General features: G+C 43.2%; 1 protein-coding gene across 1 annotated transcript in view; it reads right to left on the reverse strand.

The window, feature by feature from the left end:
* Window positions 1–21,424, reverse strand: part of LOC139182031 (ATP-binding cassette sub-family C member 4-like) — a 404,344-nt gene that overhangs the window by 240,232 nt on the left and 142,688 nt on the right. The gene's annotated exons all lie outside the window — the stretch shown is intronic.

Genomic DNA, 21,424 nt, shown 5'->3' on the forward strand with positions numbered 1-21,424 from the left:
GATAAATTGGGACACTGGGATTGACATATACACACTATAACATATAAAACATATAACTAAGTAGGAACTACTTGTACAGCACAGAGAACTCTATTCTATACTCTGTAATGGCCTACATAGGAAAAGAATCTAAAAAATAGTGTGTATATGTATGTATACATGCATATGTATAACAGATTCACCTTGCTGTACAGCAGAAACTAACACAACATTGGAAATCTACTATACTCCAATAAAAATTCAATGAATAGAAAGTCACTTGATGAAATACTCAGAACAAGAAGGGCCCTGACTGAACAAACATGAGACATTATCAAAAGGGCAATCTCAGCTTCCTGGGTTTCTGCCATTCTTAGGACCCCTTACAATTATTCTCCTTCTCCTGCTCTTTGGTCTGTGTATCCGCAACTGCATCATTCGTTTTATCTGGTCTTTATCCAGGTGTGAGAAATTGGGATTTCAGGCAGGTGACAATCATATTTATTTTAGCTATCCACTCTAGTATTCTTGCCTGGAGAATCCCATGGAGAGAAGAGCCTGGTAGGCTACAGTCCGTGGGGTCACAAAGAGTTGGACACAACTGAGTGACTAACTCTTTCACTTGCACTTCCTGCTTTTGTCTGAGTCTCCAGCTCAAAGGAGGAAGTTACAGAGAAAAATAAAAACTGGTTAGAACTGCTACTGCTGCTGCTAAGTCACTTCAGTCGTGTCCGATTCTGTGTGACCCCATAGATGGCAGCCCACCAGGATCCCCCATCCTTGGGATTCTCCAGGCAAGAACACTGGAGTGGGTTGCCATTTCCTTCTCCAATGCATGAAAGTGAAGTCGCTCAGTCATGTCCGACTCTTAGCAACCCCATGGACTGCAGCCTACCAGGCTCCTCCACCCATGGAATTCTCCAGGCAAGAGTACTGGAGTGGGTTGCCATTGCCTTCTCCAGTTAGAACTAGCTAGGCCCAAAATTGGAGAAGGAAATGGCAACCCACTGCAGTACTCTTGCCTGGGGATTCCACAGACAGAGGACCTGGTGGGCTACATTCCATGGGATCGCAAAGAGTTGGCCACAACTGTGTGACTAACTTTCAATTTCAGGCCCAAAATGGGGAAAAACCTAACCTCCCCTAGACCCTGAGCCTCATTTATGCATTCGCTGTAATGTATTAGTATGCTAAATGGCATACTCACCCATGCCGTGACAGCTGACAATGGTCATGACAACAACCCACACAAGGACTAAAAATGAGTATTGCCTCAATTTTAGGTCCAAACCACACCCTTATTCTCAGATAAGTCATGAATATTCCTCCCTCGCTTGATTCAATTTCCTTGCTTTTACCTTGACCCAAATTGTGTTGAGAAGTTGATTTTTAAACTAAGCTCTCGCTTCTCCATTCTTTGATCATTGAATAAAATTTGTGCTGTTCCAGTCTCACCATCAATTTAGTTATTGGCTGTGGGAATCTGAGTGGAAAAACAACCTCTTCAGCCAAGATAAGGAATCTTAGCCTGGGCTCAGAGCCCAGCACAAGGCGGGAGAGCAATTTGGTGACATCAGTTACATATACAAGGAACACCGTCTTCAGAGCCAGACTGCTTGACTTGGGATCCTGCTCCATTACTTACTGGCTGTGTGGCGGTAAGCGACTTACTCAACCTCTCTGCTTCAGTGCCTTCAGGTATAAAATAAGCGGTAATAGTGCCTTTCCCTCCAGCAGGAAAACTGGAAATGGGTGCCTACCCAAATCAATGAAAAGTCCTCACCTTCCCATTTCCAGGCACACGCATTTTGAAAACTCACAAACAGAAGGTGTTTGGAAAGTTCCTTGCCCTGCCTGAAGTTAAGAATTTTTTCCTACTTTATTATTATTTACAGTAACCACACCCATATTCCTTCTTCTAGGCTCCTCTTTCCTTAAGGGCCACCAAATGGCCAAGAGATGAAGCTACACACACTAAATACACCACCATCAAAACAAGCATAGGAGATCCCAATCCCTGGAGGTCCCCCAGGCTGTCCCATAAAAGAAGGAAATACTAGAAATTTGGGAAATATAAATGGGTTAGGGTCCAGAAATAAAACAACTAGTAATCATCCAAGTGTGATTAAAGCCCAAAGGTTCAGGACCACATAGTCAGTGGCCCAGCTACCACATGGAACACTTCAGTTAAGAGCTGCAACTCTCTGAGCTGTTTTTCATCTGTGTGTTTCCTCTGGGCTCAGGGACCCTTCAGTGGTTTCAGGACCAAATGATTCCTGGGCAGGACCACCTGCGTCAAGACCACGCACTGCTTCTCTGAAGGCTAGAGATTGGGAAAGACCTCACAGGTTTCAGGGACCCTATCCCCAGAGTGATCCTCAAAGGTGGAAGTGGAGATATCCACAATAAGGAAAGGGGCTGATCAAATAAATCCTCCAGTCCTGACTGTGTGTCCCAGGCAAAAGCAAAAGGTGGTCAAGAATAGTGTTCCCAATCATTAAATAAAAAAACCTTTCATTTTTTTACCCACGTGAAATTTGCCACAACTAGGAACCAGGTCATACAGTGAGAGCCACACAGTGAGAAAGGGAGAGGGAAAGAAATACATGGTCATAGACATGGGGGCAGAGGCAACCCAGTGGAGCTGGAACACACTGTCGCACAGTGCATGTGGGAAAAGGTGGGGACATTACTGAAAGATGGCAAAGAAGGTGGAGCACTGAAGAACTTATGCCTTCGAACTGTGGTGCTGGAGAAGACTTCTGAGAGTCCGTTGCTCAGCAAGGAGATCAAACCAGTCAATCTGAAAGGAAATCAACCCTGAATGTTCTTTGGAAGGACTGATGCTGAAGCTGAAACTCCAGTATTTTGGTCATCTGATGCAAACAGATGACTCACTGGAAAAGGGTCTGATGCTGGGAAGGATTAAGGGCAAGAGAGGTGGGTGTCAGAGAATGAGTTTTATAGATGACATCACAGATGCAATGGACATGAACTTGGGTAAACTCCGGAGACGTGAGGGACAGAGACCGGCAGGCAGTGCTGCCATCATGGGGTTGCAAAGAGTTGGACAGGACTGAACGACTGAACAACAACATAGTCCAAGGCACTAATTAGATAAAGGAAGCTGTTCATAAGCTACTTGCTTGGGGCTGGGGACGGGGGTAGGGGGTGGGGGTATGACGCTTCAGTTCAGAACTGGGAATTCCTGAACAGTTCAGGGGAAGCCTGTAAGAGTAGAGGCGGGTGTTCAGTGCATTTTCCCTCTGGGCTGTGATTCCCCCTAGGCAGCCTTCCAGCTTCCTGTTTTCTGGCTCTGGAGGGGCTGCCAGCGGCAAGGCACGGAGACCCTGTATCTTCGCCACCAGGTCACCGGGTCCCCTCCCCACCCCTGCTCCCCACTTCCTTGACCAGTCGTGCTGCGCCTTCCCAGGGTGCAGGGGGGGAGCAGGACAGCATTGGGAGGGTCCACACTTGTTTCCGAAAGGCGCAGGAGCGGAGGGCACCTTGACTACTGCGTATCACGGCTTGGGAGCGCTCACCAGAAGAACAGGCGCGAGCAGAGGTTCGCTTTCTGCAGCGGGTTGGGCTTCACCTTCGGGTACAGCGGCGGCATAGTGCCGGGCCGGGCGGGCATGGAGCGGCGCTGCGCTGCTCTGCCTGCGGTGAGGCTCCCGCTGCTCCTGGAGGCGACCACGGTGATGTTGGAGACCAGTCCGCCTTCAGGGTCTGCTGGGCGGGCCCTGAGAACCACAGGCTTCTGGGGGTGGAGCACCCACCGCCCGCCAGGTCTCCGCCTCCAGGGAATGCGCAACCTCCCGGGTGGCCTCCGGGTCACCGGCTCTGCGCTGCTGTCATGGCCCTGGGAGAAGTACAGCCCTGTGTGGGGCTGCAGGACGAAGAGGCTGTCAGGCCATAGTTTCATTGTCTAAGTCAATGAAACTATGAGCCATGCCAGGTAGGGCCACCCAAGATGGATGGGTCATGGTGGAGAGTTCTGACAAAACATGGTCCACTGGAGAAGCGAATGGCAAACCACTTCAGTATCCTTGCCTTGGGAACCCCATGAACAGTATGAATAGCTCATGTGCCACAACAAACAGTAGCCCCCACTCACCACAACTAGAGAAAACCCAGGCAGCAACAGCAAAAATGGTATTGAAAGCTTTGAACAATGACCAAAATGGGAGATCTTAAAAAATGCTGGATGCTGAGAGTGTACTGATGAAAGCAACAAGGAAGTTGTGAGGTATTCTGGCAAAGAAGCTATTAGGCTCTGCCGGCCATTCCCATTCCTTCATTTCTCTTTCATGGCAAAACGTGTTGTGTATCACCTGTCAACTCAGAATCAGCCCACTGTATATTGACTTATCTTTACTGCACTGACAGCTAATACCTTTTTTGGACTCAGCTGTAGGATCTTTCTGGATTCTTACTTTGTAGTAGGTTTTGCTGGATTCTGCCTGGTGATGGTATTTTACTATTGACCAGAGTCTACCACACAGAGGAATCGAGATCAAAGTGATAGTTGTGTTTTTTTGGGGGGGTGGGGAGGGGAGGGGTTTGTTTGTTTTACTCCCTGCAGTGGGTTTCTCTGGATTCTGGGTGGTGACAATATTTTATTTTACTATTTACAACAATCTACAAGATGGAGGATCCATGGTAAGGTGATAGCTTTAGAAAAGAAGCAACTGGGAAAGAGCAACTGGCTTTTGGTTCAAAGCTGGTAGTTTTGGTCCGAGAGCATGAGGTGCCACCTCTTCAAACGAGCTGATCTGTAAGAATACATTTAACTCCATGCCATGTAGCCACACAAAGTTCAGAATCAAATTATGTGGTATAGCTTGCTTGTATCCCATGAGAGACACCACTCTGTCTAAATTGAGACCAAATTCTGGACTAAAAGTTTTGATACCTTTATGTGTATGTCATTTATTGTTTTGCAACAGCCAAGAGACTTAAGTTTCTACTCATTACTCAAAACAGCCTGGGAGGCTATTTCTAGCACACATCTAGATGTCATGTTGGGTCATAACCTTTACTCTGCTAACCTCAAACCACTTTTCTTACTTCAAAATTTAGAATTTCACCCGGCAACTGATTACCAAGTATTGTCATCCATTTCTATCAGTCAACTTGTTCAGTTTCCATAAAATAATCATCTCTGTATCATAATGGCCTTTCTTTGTAGATCCATTTAAGTGTTTTATTACATTTTCCTCCACTGCTTAAAAAAATAGAAGATGGAAAGAATCGATATGCTAATATTAACAACAATTATTGTAAATATGGAGAGAGCATGGAATGAAAGAAAGGAGGTGGCACTTCAGTCTGGATTGGATGCATATTTCAAGTAAGCTGGTTCATTATGTATTTAATTTTTAAGGAAGAGAAACCATTTTTTTGAACCTATGAAATATCTAGGGCAGTTTTATTCAAACTACCAAAATTTGGAAGCAATCACGATATCCCTCAACAGGTGAATGGACAAATTGGTTCATCCTGGCAATGGAGTACTATTCAGAACTAAAAACAAATGAGCTACCAACATATGAAACAACACAGAGGAAATGTAAATACTCATTACTAAGTGAAAGTAGTCAGTCTGAAAAGGCTACATGCTGTATGATTCTAACTATATGACAAAAAGGCAAAACTATGGAGACAGTAAAAGATCAGTGTTGGCAGAGGATGGAGGTAGGATGAGAGATGAGTAGATGGAGCACAGGGGATTTTTAGGGCAATGAAAATACTCTGTAATATACCACAATGATGGAAATGTTATCATACATTTGTCTAAACCCATGGAATGCATGACACCAAGAGTGAACCCTGATGTAAACTATGGGTTTGTGGTGACAAAACCTTTGACTGTGTGGATCACAATAAACTGTTGAAAATTCTGAAAGAGATGGGAATACCAGGCCACCTGACCTGCCTCTTGAGACATCTGTATGCAGGTCAGGAAGCAACAGTTAGAACTGGACATGGAACAACAGACTGGTTCCAAATAGGAAAAGGAGTACGTCAAAGCTGTATATTGTCACCCTGCTTATTTAACTCATATGCAGAGTACATCATGAGAAACGCTGGACTAGAAGAAGCACAAGCTGGAATCAAGATTGCTGGGAGAAATATCAATAACTTCTGATATGCAGATGATACCACCCTTATGGCAGAAAGTGAAGAGGAACTAAAAAGCCTCTTGATGAAAGTAAAAGTGGAGAGTGAAAAAGTTGGCTTAAAGCTCAATATTCAGAAAATGAAGGTCATGGCATCTGGTCCCACAACTTCATGGGAAAAATGGGGAAACAGTGGAAACTGTGTCAGAGTTTATTTTCCTGGGCTCCAAAATCACTGCAGATGGTGACTGCAGCCATGAAATTAAAAGATGCTTACTCCCTGGAAGGAAAGTTATGACCAACCTAGATAGCATATTCAAAAGCAGAGACATTACTTTGCCAACAAAGGTCTGTCTAGTCAAAGCTATGGTTTTTCCTGCGGTCATGTATGAATGTGAGAGTTGGACTGTGAAGAAAACTGAGCACTGAAGAATTGATGCTCTTGAACTGTGGTGTTGGAGAAGACTCTTGGGAGTCCCTTGGACTTCAGGAAGATTCAACCAGTCCATTCTGAAGGAGATCAGCCCTGGGATTTCTTTGGAAGGAATGATGCTAAAGGTGAATCTCCAGTACTTTGGCCACCTCATGGGAAGAGTTGACTCATTGGAAAAGACTCTGATGCTGGGAGGGATTGGGGGCAGGAGGAGAAGGGGACAACAGAGGATGAGATGGCTGGATGGCATCACTGACTCGATGGACGTGAGTTTGAGTGAACTCCGGGAGTTGGTGATAGACAGGGAGGCCTGGCGTGCTGCGATTCATGGGGTCGCCAAGAGTCGGACATGACTGAGTGACTGAACTGAACTGAACTGATGTGTCTCTATAGATTCATCAGCTGTAGCAAATCTTTCACTCTATGTTAATAGTGGGGAGGCTATGGGGTGTGGGTGCAGGGGAGAGAAGGAAATCTTTGTACCTTCCCCACTCCACCTCCCCCAGAAAGAAAAATCTATGAAATGCTTGTGAGACACTAATGATTATACATTCAAACTTCCCTGGTCGTCCAGTGGTTAAGAATCCGCCTGCCCACGCAGGAGACGTGGGTTCTGTCCATGCCCTTGGAAGATCCCACAGGCTGTGTAACCCACACTCTAGAGCCTGCGCTCTGCAACTACTGAGCTCACAAACCATAACTCCTGAAGCATGTGCACCCTAAGGCCTGTGCTTCACAACAGGAGAAGCCACTGCAATGAGAAGCCCATGCACCACAATGAAGAGTAGCCCCTGCCCTCCACAGGTAGAGAAAGCCCATGCATAGCAACAAAGACCCAGCATGGCTAAAATTAAAATAAGCAAATAAATGACAATTTTTAAAAATGAAGTGTTACAATAGAGGAAATGAGATTTTTAAACTTATAGATTGAGATTCATATTAATAAAATGTCCCATTATCCCTCAGAGTATTGCTTAGACTTATACATCACATGATAACTTTCTTCAATTTAATCAAGAAAATAATAACAATTTACCTTTTATCTTGTCAATTTTTTAAAATAACTTATAAAACACTACCAGAGTTATAATTTCCTTCCCACCCCTTGCAAATCAAGTCCATTTCACTTCATTAAATTTTCTGTTTATTAAATATAACTTCAGTAAAATTAAGAAAAACTGAGTTTGAGATAAGAAATACATCTATAAAATTAATTTGTATTGCATATTATTAATATTTAATCTATATTTTAGATGCTCTTTTAAATTCAAGGTTAAAAACCTGAAATATTCTTTCTAAACATAAAGAACTTTAGAATTCTTTCTTTGTTTTCTGAGAAGAGACTTCCCTTGCTTCCTTTTATACAGTTCACTTTCAATTGCACTCTCAGGGAATCTGTGGGTAGAAAAGTAACAAATTGCATCTGAATGGAATGTATTTCCTATCCTCACCAAGCATACAACTTATAATGTGTGTACAATTCCCATTCTTAAGAGTCACACCTTTGCATGAAGGCTTTCATTATATGTGGACAACAGAAATGAAGTCCATCATGTGTCAATATTAAAACAAAGTATTGACTTTTTATGGACATTTTTTCTAACATGTATTGCTGATGTCCCTCCCTCGCAGTTTGTAGAACATAATAACAAACATTATTAACTATTTGATATCATTACCAGCAGTAGTATTATGCCATTTGGTGCAATACTCTTAGGGTCTAACAAACATAGGTATAGGGGTTTACAGATTCATTCATATACACTTACTAACAACAAGTTAACTTTTAAAAATTTCACATCTATTTTTTCTATACTTTTATTTCTTATCTTGTCTAATAATACTTTACTTTTTACTACTTTTAAACTAGCTTGTAAAGTAAGACTTAATAGGCTTTAAAATAAGGACCTGAGGACCTCTGCTAGAAATATTATGAGTTTGCAGATCTAATTTTGGCAACTTAGATGCCTCTTGGTGTCAGATGTCTTCTGTGAGACTGAAATTACGCAAGGATGACAGCTGGAAAAGTGAATGTTATCAGAAGGCGCTTTGGTTTACTAATGGCTTTATGAAAGTGAAGGTGAAAGTGAAAGTTGCTCAGTCGTGTCGGACTCTTTGCAACCCCAGGGACTATACAGTCCATGGAATTCACCAGACCAGAATAATGGAGTGGGTGGCCTTTCCCTTCTCCAGGAAATCTTCCCAACCCAAGGATTGAACCTAGGTCTTCAGCATTGCAGGCAAATTCTTTACTAGCTGAGCCACCAGGGTAGCCCATGGCTTTATAAGTGTTCCTAAATGATTAGTAAATTTCCTCTCTTCTTTTGACATGAAATAGTTTAAAAATGCTAAAAATATTCCCCAATTTTATTTTTTAAATGTAAATAATTCCCAAATGGATTACATATAAAGTATTTACACTTTTCTATAGTTATTTAAGGATTTTCATTAAAAAATAAGATATGCAGAAACAAATCAAAGAAAAAGAGGGATAGAGAAGCCCAAGGCTGAGACCTGAGACCGTCCAGCATTCACAGTTAGAGACTCACCCAAGGAGACTGAGGAGGGAGAGAATGAGCAGTCACCGGAGTGCAGGAGAAGCTGGAGCCTGTGCCTCTGAGAGGCTGGTAAGTTGAATACAGAGAGTACCAGTTGGATTTGGCAAAGACAGGGTTTTTGGTGATTTAGGAAAAGCATTATTTTAAAGAGAAAGAGATTGAAGCCTTTTAAAGATGTGTTGAGCAGAGAACTGTGTCTGAAGTTGTGGAAAAGTGGTTGTACACAACTCCTGTGAGAAATTTTGCTGTGAGGAGGAACATAAAATAGAAAAAGAAGTAACTGCAGGACTATAACCCTTGAGGAGGCACTCATCCGCATTGTGAACTGTTCAATAGCCAGTCTAAAATAGACTGTTTGAGTAACATGGGTGAGCCAATGTTGTCAGTATCTGTCCTGGTGCCTTCCATGTCACCCTAGCCTGACTTCCTGCAACTCTGCCTGAGGGCTTTGTCTGCCACCTGAGTCGGTTCTGCTAAAGCACAAGGAAGCCAGGAGTGCTGACAAACAGGAGCTGGTGTGTGAATACCTGGACTCCCTCACTCAGAGACATTAACCCTGAGGCTTGTGCTCCACGCTGTCTCCTACAGTTTCCCAGCAGGATTGTGTTCCAGTAACCCAGCCTGCCCTCTCTCCCTTTCTTGTCTCACTTCCCCACTCCATTACCAGTGTTTCCTGGGACCCCCTCCCAAATAACCTATTGCATTCAAATTCTCATCCTAGACTTTAGCTTCAGCACACCCAAACTAAGACAACCAAAATATTTATGTAATAACTTGAAACCATTATACCAATTTTGCACAAGAATGCATGAAACAAGAAACATTAAAAGAAAATATTTCAAAATGATAACAATGATCATTTCTTTACTGTGGGATTATGGGTGTTTAAAAAAAAAATATCTCATTTTTCCTCAAGAAAAGAAAGTGGTTTTCTTTTGGTAAAGAAGTACTGTAATTACAACATACAGATTAATAGAGATTTTGTGAATTTCAGAAGGTGGTCTTAGAAGAACAAATAAAGGGAAAGAAAGAAAGGGAAGTCACTCAGTCATGTACAACTCTATGCGACCCCATGGACTGTAGCCCGCCAGGCTTCTCTGTCCAGGGGATTTCGCAGGCAAGTGTACTGGAGTGGGTTGCCATTTCCTTCTCCAGGGGATCTTCCCAACCCAGGGATCAAACAAACCCAAGTCTCCTGCATTGCAGGCAGATGCATTACCATCTGAGCCACCAGGGAACCCTAAAACAACAAAAAGTATTGCTAAAGAAAATATGGCTGCTGCTAACTTTCCCAGCAGCATATAGCAAATGAAGTACCAATATTCATATGAAAAACACACCAGTGGCTATTGTTATAGTTACCATTTATCGAATGTGTAACAATACCCTTTTATCATCTCACAAATCCTTGCAATACTACTATAAGGTACGTATTATTCTCATCTTTTTACATATAATATATTTCAGACAACAGTGAAGTGAATTCTCCAAAATGGAGGAGATTTCAACCCAGATACTGGTCCCAAAGCCCATGAACTTTCTGCCACTTTGGGCTGCCTCTCTCTGTACCTTCAGGTATTATTTTAGAGTCACCAACAGAAAGCTAAAGAGTAATCACTGCATCAACATTTCTGATGTGCTTGATGCAATTTAGACCTAGGAGGATAGATGTGTATAAAGACACTTTGCTGAGGCAAATGGCTTCTTCAGAGCAAGCTGAAGTGTGGTCACCAGAGTCATGTTGGATTGAACAATTAGATCGCTGTGCTGTCAAACCCTGGAGGCAAGGACAGTACATCACAATGGTGGAAAAATCAAACTGTACCGCAGAGAGATGGATTTTTTAAACTACAAGGCTGAGATATACCACAATCCTAAAGTATATCTGAGCTTAAAGGACTAAAAATGGCACAGAGTACATAATAACATGCTGTAGAATAATGTTTTGGTCAGAATTAGGTTCTTTGGTATGACTTTACACAAGAACAGTGCTTACTTATCTCTCAGCTGTATTTGCTGTCAAGCAAAATAGTCATATCTACTAGACATCAGTCACTCACTACTTTATTTACAAGGTAAAATGCAGATTAAGAGATAAAGGAGGGAAAAAGCCTATTATTTCTACTTTTAGCTTATTAAAAATGAGCTAAGAGTTGTAATCGCTGGATCTTCACTGGTTCACAATGCCTGGACCACAGGCTTCTTAAAGCAGGTGGAGAAGGACCACTCTCTTGGACTCCAGTGCCCACTCAACCCTGCCCACAGGAAGTCTTAGAAAGCACATGCCTGGTGAATGATGAGGATACCCACACCCTACCAGAAAGAGGAGGGCACTGCAACCTCTAAAAACATTTACTGTGACTCAAAAAGTTTCTATGTGTCTCAGGACCAAAGGAAGAACTATGCTTCCCACATTGGCTGAGATACACAGGGATAGTGGCCAATACTGATCAGTGGAGGTGAACATAAATGACAGACAAAGTCAGCCAGACTACTTAGATGTCTGTTCTACTGCTAGGTTGGTCCTGGAGGAATCCTGTTTGGATATATGAGAGGGGTAGAGGAAAGACCAAAGCATATTCTTCTCAGGGCATGAAGACAGTTACCCAGCAACTGTTGCATAGAGAAAAGTACATAAGCAAGAAGTAAAACTCTGGTTTATTTATCTCTCAAATAAATAAATAAATTTCAGTGAACTAATAAGTACACATCAGTATGAGGAAAATAAGTAATTTCAGAATTTTTCCCATATATGAAAACCATCTGAATAAAGAAAATAAATGCACTCAAAAGTGTTGATTTTGAAAGTGTTTCTGAAAGAAGCCTTTCCCTTCTCCAGGGGATCTTCCCAACCCAGGGATCAAACTCAGGTCTTCTGGATTGCGGGTGGATTCTTTACCAACTCAGCTATCAGAGAAGCTTTCCTGAAACAAAGTGTGATCTAAACATACAATGAAATATGATATAAACCTACAGTGAAATATCACTCAGCCTTAAAACTGCAGGGAATTCTGACACGTGCTGCAGCATGGATGAACCTTGAAGAGTGTGATGCTGTGACTTATAATCAGAAATATTTTTGGTCTTCAATCTCTTCTGGCTCAGAGCTCCTGAAACACTTTGGAGAACTAAGAGTGATGAGGTGTCTTTTGTTATAACAAGCCCCTATCAGCCCCACCTGGGTTTTTGAATGACTGCTTCTCAGTCAAACCAAATGCTTGATTAAAGGAAGGAACTTTCAGCCCCACCCTCCACATCCAGGGAGGAGAGAAAATGGGAACAGTTCAACCACCAATGGCCAAAGCTTTAATCAAGCTTGCCTAAGTATGCTTCTATGAAGCCTCAATAAAAACTCAGTAGGATGGGGATCACAGAGCTTCCCAACTGATGAACATGTGCAGGTGCTGGGAGGGCAACTCTCCTGGAGAGGGCCTGAAAGCCCCCGCCCCTCCTCCTACCTTGCTCTGCATCTCTTCCATCTGGCTATTCCGGAGTTGAATCTTTTTATAATAAGCTAGTGATATAGTTGTGGAGAAGGCGATGGCACCCCACTCCAGTACTTTTGCCTGGGAAATCCCATTGACGGAGGAGCCTGGTAGGCTGCTGTCCATGGGATCGCGAAGAGTCGGATACGACTGAGGGACTTCACTTTCACTTTTCACTTTCATGTATTGGAGAAGGAAATGGCAACCCATTCCAGTGTTCTTGCCTGGAGAATTCCAGGGATGGGAGAGCCTGGTGGGTTGCCGTCTAAGGGGTCACACAGAGTCGGACATGACTGAAGTGACTTAGCAGCAGCAGCAGCAGTGATATAGTTGAGTAAACTATTTTCCTGAGTTGTAAGCCACTCTAGAAAATTACCAAACCCAAAGAAGAGGTTATGGGAACCCTGATTTATGATCAGTCCATAAGAAAAGGTAACCACCTGGACTCATGACTGGCTCTGAAGTTGAGAAGAAGGAGCAATCTTGTGGGACTGAGTCCTTAACCTAAGATGAGGTCTGACACTAACTCCAGGTAGATTGTATCAGAATTGACTTAAATTGTAGGACACAGTTGTGTCTGAAGATTTGTACAATAAGTATGGGAAAAATACCTACACACTTGGTGTCCAGAAATATTGGGTCACCAAAAGACAAATACTGTGATTCCAGTTATGTGAGGTGCCTAGACTAGTCAAATTCATAGAGACACAAAGAGGAATGATGTTTGCTGAGTGGGGTGGGGGTGCAGGGTGGGGAGTGTTTAATGGACACAGAGCTTCAGGTGGAAGATGAAAAAGTTGTGGCTATGTATGCTGGTGATGGTTACACAACAATGTGAATATAATTAATGACCACAATAGTACATTTAAAAATGGTTAAAATGGTTCATTCTATGTTATGTATATTTTACCATGTAAGGGAGGAGAAAATTCCTTTCTGTTTTACCCTTCTAGGCTCTCTGGCTGGGGCCTTGGAAACTCAACTGATATAAGACAGATGAACAAGAGAGAAATAGTTTATTAACCTGCACAGCATGCACAGTATGGGAAACGTCTTTTGTCATTTACAGACAGTTTTTGCTGTACTCAGATGTGCTTGTAAAAGTGCTTCAGCTCTAAGAAGATTCATAGGAAGGACTTTTGACAAGTAGACATTTCTGATAAGTTTCAAACCTCAAGGAAATTTTGTAAGAAATTATGGGGTCCTAATGGAAAACCTGATGCCTTCATAAAACCATTAACAAGAAGGACTAGTTGCTGAGGGACCTGGTGAATATGGTCATAATTTTGATTGTTTTTTCTTTTGAAATATTACTGGTTTAAGTTTGTGTTTTCCAGACATAAGGAAACCCTTTCCCTCAAGCTAATTATGACTTACAACAATTTGGAAAATTATACCTTTGTAACCAGTAATGCTGAAGAAGCTGAAGTTGAACAGTTCTATGAAGACCTACAAGACCTTTTAGAACTAACACCCCCAAAAGATGTCCTTTTCATTATAGGGGGCTGGAATGCAAAACTAGGAAGTCAAGAAACACCTGGAGTAACAGGCAGATTTGGCCTTGGAGTACAGAATGAAGCAGGGCAAAGGCTAATAGAGTTTTGCCAAGAGAATGCACTGGTCATAGCAAATACCCTCTTCCAACAACACAAGAGAAGACTCTACACATGGACATCACCAGATGGCCAACAGCAAAATCAGATTGATTATATTCTTTGCAGCCAAAGATGGAGAAGACCTATACAGTCAGCAAAAACAGGACCAGGAGCTGACTGTGGCTCAGACCATGAAGTCCTTATTGCCAAATTCAGACTTAAATTGAAGAAAGTAGGGAAAACCACTAGACTAGTCAGGTATGACCTAAATCATATCTCTTATGATTATACAGTCAAAGTGAGATATGGACGGAGGTTCATGACATTGTAGAGGAGACAGGGAGCAAAACCATCCCCAAGAAAAATGAATGCTAAAAAGCAAAATGGCTGTCTGAGGAGGCCTTACAAATAGCTGTAAAAAGAAGAGAAGCAAAAAGAAAAGGAGAAAAGGAAAGAAAAAACCATTTGAAGGTGCAGTTCCAGAGAATAGCAAGGAAAGATAAGAAAGCCTTCCTCAGCGATCAATGCAAAGAAACAGAGGAAAACAATAGAATGGGAAAGACTAGTGATCTCTTCAAGGAAATTAGAGATACCAAGGGAACATTTCATGCAAAGATGGGCACAATAAAGGATAGAAATGGTATGGACTTAACAGAAGCAGAAAATATTAAGAAGAGATGGCAAGAATACACAGAACTATACAAAAAAGATCTTCATGACCCAGATAATCATGATGGTGTGATCATTCACCTAGAGCCAGATATCCTGGAATGTGAAGTCAAGTGGACCTTAGGAATCATCACTATGAACAAAGCTAGTGGAGGTGATGGAATTCTAGTTGAGCTATTTCAAATCCTAAAAGATGATGCTGTGAATGTGGTGCACTCAATATGCCAGCAAACTTGGAAAACTCAGCAGTGGCCACAGGACTGGAAAAGGTTAGTTTTCATTCCAATCCCTAAGAAAGGCAATGCCAAAGAATGCTCAAACTACCGCACAATTGCACTCATCTGACACTCTAGTAAAGTAATGCTCAAAATTCCCCAAGCCAGGCTTCAGCAATACATGAACCATGAACTTCCAGATGTTCAAGCTGGTTTTAGAAAAGGTAGAGGAACCAGAGATCAAATTGCAAAACATCCTCTGGATCATCAAAAAAATGAGAGAGTTCCAGAAAAACATCTATTTCTGCTTTATTGACTATGCCAAAGCCTTTGACTGTGTAGATCACAATAGACAGTGGAAAATTCTGAAAGAGATGGGAGTACCAGACCACCTGACCTGCCTTTTGAGAATCCTGTATGCAGGTCAGGATGCAACAGTTAGAACTGGACATGGAACAACAGACTGGTTCCAAATAGGAAAAGGAGTATGTCAGGGCTGTATAGTGTCACCCTGCTTATTTAACTTATATGCAGAGTACATCATGAGAAACTCTGGGCTGGATGAAGCACAAGTTGGAATCAAGATTGCTGGGAGAAATATCAGTAACCTCAGATATTCAGATGACACCACCCTTATGGCAGAAAGTGAAGAAGAAGTAAAGAGCCTCTTTTTTTTTAATTTAATTTTTTTAAACTTTACAATATTGTATTGGTTCTGCCATATATCGAAGCCTCTTGATGAAAGTGAAAGAGGAAAGTGAAAAAGTTAACTTAAAGCTCAACATTCAGAAAACTAAGATCATGATATCCAGCCCCATCATTTCATGGGAAATAGATGGGGAAACAGTGGAAACAGTGGCTGACTATTTTGGGGGGCTCCAAAATCACTGCAGATGGTGATTGAAGCCATGAAATTAAAAGACGCTTACTCCTTGGAAAGAAAGCTATGACCAACATAGACAACATATTAAAAAGCAGAGACATTACTTTGACAACAAAGGTCCATCTAGTCAAGGCTATGGTTTTTCCAGTGGTCATGTATGGATGTGACAGTTGGACTATAACAAAAGCTGAGCGCTAAAGAATTGATGCTTTAGAACTGTAGTATTGGAGAAGGCTCTGGAGAGTCCCTTGGACTACAAGGAGATTCAATCAGTCCATACTAAAGGAAATCAATCCTGGGCGTTCATTGGAAGGACTGATGTTGAAGCTGAAGCTCCAATACTTTGGCCACCTGATACAAAGAGATGACTCATTTGAAAAGACCCTGATGCTGGGAAGGATTGAGGGCAAGAGAAGGGGACGACAGAGGATCAGATGGTTGGATGGTATCACAACTCAATGGACATGAGTTTGAGTAAACTCCGGGAATTGGTGATGGACAGGGAGGCCTGGCATGCTGTGCTTCATGGGGTCATGACGAGTCGGACACAACTGAGTGACTGAAGTGAACTGAACTGAAGTAGAATTAAAACATTTTTTTCTTCTTTCTCATGATCCCTCCAAAAACTGGAAACTCTTAGTTTCCCAGAAGCTGTGTTAGATAAATAAGGAAGGCTACCTCCTAACAGGGGCAACTCTTCCTGTGCCTCAATGACACATGTTTTCTGAACTCAGTTTCTCATCTGTAAAATGGGTATTTAAGTAACATATTGGACTTCCCTGGTTGTCCAGTAGTTAAGATCTACCTTTGAAAGGGACCTGGGTTTGATTCCTGGTCAGGGAACTAAGATCCCACATGCTGGTTGAGCAACTAAACCTGTGTGCCACAACTACTGAGCCTGCCCACTCCATATAAGAGAGTCCATGCACCCCAATGAAAGAACTCCCTTAACACAATGTAGATCCTGAGTGTCACAAATAAGACCCAGCAAAGCCCAAATAAAAAAAGGAATATCTATTTCATGGAGTTATTGTTTATGTGAAAGTGCTTGTTCCAATTTCTGGCAAAGAGGAAATGTTCAATAAGTGGAAGCTATTATGGCAAGATATTTTATCAGAATATTAAGTTAATTGCCCTTGCTATGTATGAATGTTTATGAAAAAGGAATGAAAATGAAAATCTTGAGGTTATAGCTTAAAGGCCACTGATGCTGGCATAAAGAGCATAGTTTGCAAGAAAACTTAGCCAACCAACATTTCCTCCACAGAAGAGAGATTAAAACACAAGTCAGAGGAGAGTAAAGGTCTGGGAATAAGGGGCAGAGAGTTGGCGATCCTTATCTCCAAGGTCACCATCCTCAACCTCCTGGGCAAGGACAAAGCAGGGGGGACACAGGATATGATGGAATCCCTCCACGTATGGGTGATGCCTTACCTCCTACTAGAAGCCAGATGAGTTACCAGCTTTGTAGAGGAGTTCCCTTGCCATCAGCTTGTGTTATGAGTTAGAGAAAACCCTGACTTACCTAGGGCCTGGAAAATTCAGAAAGGGAGGAAACAAGTTTAAGGAGTCTGTGACCCAGGATGAGAGAATGCCACAGAGGGAGATGTAGTTGTGGCATCAGCTGGGGAGCAGATGAGAATCAGTTACGTCTTTCTTCAAACTCCCACAGTAGAGTTAATTTTAAAAACCAAATACATTTGCCCAGGAAAGCAGAAATCAGACTGCTAATGCTTAAGAAACAACACTAGGAAGATAAATAAGAACTCTTCCTAAAACTAGATCATCTGCTTTATAATCAGTTTAGATGTATAGTCCCTATTCTTCATCCTCCATGTTACAAGTGGTGCAGGAGAAGGACATATCTCTTTCTGGAAGACGTGGAAGTACCTGGGGCCAGCTTCCAAGTGAGGGTCCTTGGCTTCCTGCAGGAAAGAACTGAGGAGCAAGCTGAAGCAGAGTGAAAATGGACTTATTCAGGGAGACACACTCTCCATAGGCAGAATGTGGACCTTCTCAGAAGGTGAGAGGACCCAGGGTATGGAGTTGTTAGATGTCATGGGCTGGGTAATTTCATTCAACAACAAGTGGGAGAAATATACTTGCTATTCCAGGGAAGGGACAGGGATTTGCAAGAAGTGAACCACTGCACACTTTTGAAATGGAGCAGGACCCTATGGTTCTTGCCCCCCATGTCCTCTGCCTGCCTTTTGTCTGTGGAAAAACTTTAGCCAAAGAATAAGTTTAATCAGAGAAGTGAGAATATGCAGAAACAAAGGAAAACAGTCAAAGGATACCAATAATAATATAGTTATTAAGCATAGTTAAGGACCTTTTAATTCCTTCTCAGGGGCTATAGATAATGTTCTGAGCCATATCCTATGAGCTGTCTTATAGCTATTGAAACCCCCACCAGGTAAAAGAACTATATAATGACTGGACTGTAGCCATGACATCAGCTGCCACAATCCTGAGAACTACCTCTAGAAATAGGAACAAACCAACCCTGGAACTGAAGATTAATTGTACCTAAAACAATCAAGAGGACACTGGTCAGACCACCAATGATCAATTTCAAGATGACTATCAGCGCTGACTGTACTGTTTCTACATGTAGCCCTCTTGTCCACTGATTGTCAAGGGAGGGAGAGTCAGCCTTTGGACAGGCATCCACCCTTCCCCCAACACACACACCTGCATCCAAAATAAACCAAATATTCCTTTCCACCAACCTGGCCTCTTTATTGGCTTTTGAATGGTGAGCAGACAGACTCCTCCCCCTTCACTTTTTGGCCTTCTATGGTCAGCCTTGGAACTATTAAAGCACCTGTTGTGGCAAGAGGGGAGTGGATTTTAGTGTTACAATGAAGGTATAATGAGTTAGAAGTCAGAGACCAGACCATACTCAAAACCATCTTGATTTTAACTGGTTCAAACCAGTTTTTGTGGGAATCTGTTTTTCTCAATATCTGTACCCACCTACTTCCCTCTGTCTCACAAGCATAGACACACTGTTTCCATAGTGATGAGGCCATCTTAGCCTGTCACCTGAGAGCCTAGACCTGGTTCTCTGTGCACCCTGATGCATAGGTCCTTTCCTTTCCTATTTAAATAATACCCAGTTGTCTTCCTCAAATGAAGGATGCCAGGGGCTCCCATTTATTTCAGGAGCAACATCAAGCCCCAGACAAGAGGGAGCTACCTTATGGGTTAAAAACAACAACAACAACAAAATAAAACTCATTATATCAATACCTTCCCTTTCGGATCTTCAGGAACAGAAGAGAAATTGGTCTCTTTTTCTTCATCAGGATTATCTCCACAGCTAACAAAGGAAACAGTCATTAAAGGTAAGTCAGGGCCCTTAATATTCCATGAGGCTGGGCTGTGATGAAACAGTCACCAACAAAGCCCATCAACAACTCCCTGGGAGTAAAAGTAGAACCTTGGAAATAAAATAAAGTCTAACTTTTTGTCACGCCTTTTGTGCTAAGTTGAGTTTCACTTGCTCACAGGGTGCTTCATGAAGATGCGTCACACCCGGCCCAGCAAACAAGACTCCCTGGTGTGAAACGGCTGCGTGGACACCTCAGCTCAGAGGGCCAAGTGCAGGATCATTGCCCCCAGCACTGTGATTCAAGAGGGCATTGAGGTGTCGAATGCAGAGATGCTGAGCCCGGCACTACAATCTGGAGCCACCGGCAGCACAGCTGAGCCGGTCCTATGAGAACACCCCTGACCCCCAGTTGACAGGAATCACATTCAGCAGCACTGTGGAGGGTTTTCAAAGGAAACAGTGTCCTCTAGAGCACATTCTACTGGCACGAGCCACACCTGGAAGAGGGACTTCCCAGGTGGCTCAGCAGTAAATATCCCGCCTGCCAATGCAGGACACTTGTGTTGATCCCTGGGTCAGTAAGACCCCCTGGAGCAGAACATGGCAACCCACTCCAATATTCCTGCCTGGGAAATCCCATTGACAGAGGATCCTGGCAAGCTGCAGTCCATGGGGCCACAGAGTCGGATATGACTGACTGAGCATGCGCGCACACACGCACACCCCTCTATCAGAAGGAGCCCCACCTCCTGTCGAGGGTGGGGGGTCTCACTTGGGAGAAACGGTAACAAAATAAGAAATCAAACTGTTTCTGTTTTTCCTGGTGGCTCAAATGGTAAAGAATCTGGCTGCAGTGTAGGAGACCTGGGTTTGATCCCTGGGTTGGTAAGATTCCCTGGAGATGGGAATGGCTACCCACTCCAGTATTCTTGCCTGGAGAATTCCATGGAATTCTTGTGGGCTGTAGTTCATAAAGTCGCGAAGAGTCAGACACAGCTGAGCGACTTAATGCTTTTTCACACTTTCTAGCAAAGACAGCAGCTGCCATTTGGGAAGAAATGAGATCTTCTGCCTCCAATAGTGGTTCTCATTTGGCTGCAGGGTGGAATCACCTGTGAGGTTTTAAAAAGTGCTGATTTCTGTGTCCCCTCCCCTGAGATTGTGATTTAACTGAGATGAGGCTTCAGCACTGGGATTTTACAGAGCTCCCCTGGTGATTTGAATTTGTAGCCAAGTTTACAAACCACTGCCCTTTGCCATATTGAGGATATAAAGAACTCTACCCGGATGAGGAAGCAGAGTAAACAGAGTAATTTTGCAGGAGCAGGTGTGTATGTTTCTGTGTACAGGGTGTAGTTGGGGTGGGGGCCTGTGACCCCTTTTGCCCACTCTGAGGCCTTCCTGGCCCCTCAATGCACAGCCTTTCCACGCTTCTCACCTGGATGCCTGGATTTTCCTGCGCCCTGGTGGTGATTTTCAGTATGATACGGTTGTCTCAGGAGATTTCATACAAGCCCCACCCTAGTTCATCACAAACCTATGAGCAGGATTCCCAAGGTGTGGCTTGCTAGTAGGGCAATCCTGGGAACTATATAGGATGAGCAGCTCAGTAGTAACTTCAGGAGTTGCTCCTGTGCAGGGAAGTTCAGGGAGCTACAGGTGACTGGCCAAGCATGGGTGTGGCACACAGCTGTGACTGGAACCATCCTATGCCTGGGATCTGAGGTGTGTGTGTGCTCAGTCGTGATGACTCTTTGGGACCCCATGGACAGAGGATGGGATTTCCCAGGCAGGAATACTGAGGTGGGTTGCCATTTCCTCCTCCAGAGGATCTTCCCCACCCAGGGATTGAACCTGATTCTCTTGGGTCTCCTGCACTGGCAGATGGATTCCTTACCACTAGCGCCCCCTGGGGCCTTGAGGGACCTGATCTTAAAGTCAGTGACAGGTAATTCCCAGGCTCAGTCATAAAGAATCTGCCTGCCAATGCAGGAGACAATGGAGCCACAAGATCGATACCTGGGTCGGGAAGAAGCCCTGGGGGAGGAAACAGCAACCCTCTCTGGTATTGTAATCTTGCCTGGAAAATCTCATGAACAGAGGAGCCTGGTGGGCTACAGTCATAGGGGCACAAAGAGTCAGACATGA

Source organism: Bos indicus, unplaced genomic scaffold, assembly GCF_029378745.1.
Source record: "Bos indicus isolate NIAB-ARS_2022 breed Sahiwal x Tharparkar unplaced genomic scaffold, NIAB-ARS_B.indTharparkar_mat_pri_1.0 scaffold_64, whole genome shotgun sequence".
Classification (NCBI taxonomy): domain Eukaryota; kingdom Metazoa; phylum Chordata; class Mammalia; order Artiodactyla; family Bovidae; genus Bos; species Bos indicus.